The sequence below is a fragment of the Podarcis tiliguerta genome (genome assembly GCF_965153285.1).
Source record: "Podarcis tiliguerta genome assembly, chromosome: 2".
NCBI lineage: Eukaryota > Metazoa > Chordata > Lepidosauria > Squamata > Lacertidae > Podarcis > Podarcis tiliguerta.
In genome coordinates, this window is record NC_139535.1 from 62492816 (window position 1) to 62494455 (window position 1640).

Below are 1640 nucleotides of genomic sequence, written 5' to 3' on the forward strand. Positions count from 1 at the left end.
TCCCTACGGCGCTGCCCTTCGTGGAGCGTCCCCATTGGCTCCCCCGTCTCGGCACGAAGACCCCGCGGATTGGGCGGCAGAGGCGGGGAAGGCGGGTATTTAGCGTAAATCGGATCCCGATTCATTCTTTAAAGAGACAGCGGGCTTGCTTAGAGGGAAGCGCTTTTTGCGTTCGGGGCGGAATGTAGTCTCGCGCGTAGTCCCGAGAGGTCCGAAGCGAGGCGTAGTTTGGGGCGCATTTTTAAAACGGGCACCGAGCGTTTCCGTAGGCAGTGACAGGGAGGTGTTCTCTGAATGAAGTGGAAAGACTGTGAGGGAGGGAGGCAGCAGTGGTCTGTATTTCTACACCTGTTCAGCCTGCAGCATGTAAGGCAGGCATAGGCAAACTCCGGCCCGCCAGATGTTTGGGACTACAATTCCCATCATCCCTGACCACTGGTCCTGTTAGCTAGGAATGATGGGAATTGTAGTCGCAAAACCTGGAGGGCCGAAGTTTGCCTATGCCTGATGTAAGGCCTCGCTCATGCGCTATAGGACGGAACCGGCATTACTCCAGGTGCCACAAAATACCCGCATTTGTAAGAACTCTGACCTTTGGCAGCGCCTGCACTTTAGAACTCCCTGCCTATTGAGCTCAAGCAGGCACCTTCGCTGCACTATTTTTTGGTGCCTGCTAAAAACATTCTTGTTTAGACAAGCCTACCCAGATGCATAAAAAGTTGAGGTAATTTTAATTGCATTAGTATTAAAGGAGATGTGTCAATTTTTTTCTTGATTGTACTGCTTTATCTTTTGAGAACTGCTTTGAGGGTCCCCCCCCCACAATCAAGCGGAGTATAAATCTTACATAAATAAATCCATATAATGGTGTACGAAAAGCACACATACAAAATTATTGTGTACCTTTGGGGCAGTTTTATCCACCACCTGTCTTTTAATTATTTGTTTTTTATATTTTATTTTCATAAACGAACAAGCATCTAACAGTATTAATGCATAGGTTTCATGGATTACTAAGAATGATGCTTCTGTTGAACTGGACTCTAGCCCAAGAAACCTTATTCCATAATAAACTGGTTAATCTTTAAGCATATATATAGATATGGCTCCAAGGAAAGTTACTAGTATAGCTTTACAATTTTTCTGTTTGGTATCTGCTCATTTTTGAAGGAAAGATACCAGTAAGTCAAACAATCCATTTCAAGTGGGCAAACCAAGGAGAGCTCTCTTTGGGATACCTGAATACCCCACCTTCACGCCAGATGGCACTGTTCACAAAGGCACTGTCTTTGAACACTGTACATTGAACCAGTCCTTGAACCAAGTATTATTGGCACAATTGAACTTTCTTGTTTTGTAATTTGGGTGTATCCAGATTTGGCATAATAAGCTGATAATCACATGAGGAGCTAGTTTAAGAAACAGTGTCTTACCTGCTCTTCTTGTTTAGCACCCACATTGGTTTTTTTAATGCGCTTCAGACAAATCAGATTTTCTTAACTGAAGTACTGTATCCTGCTGTTTGTGTCAAAACTAAAACACAGACTACGCACGTCACCCAGCTTCCTATTGGAATTTTTATTGGAAGCTTTGTTAGGGGCAAAAACATAATGTCTCTGATTTTAAGTCCAAAAAAGCAG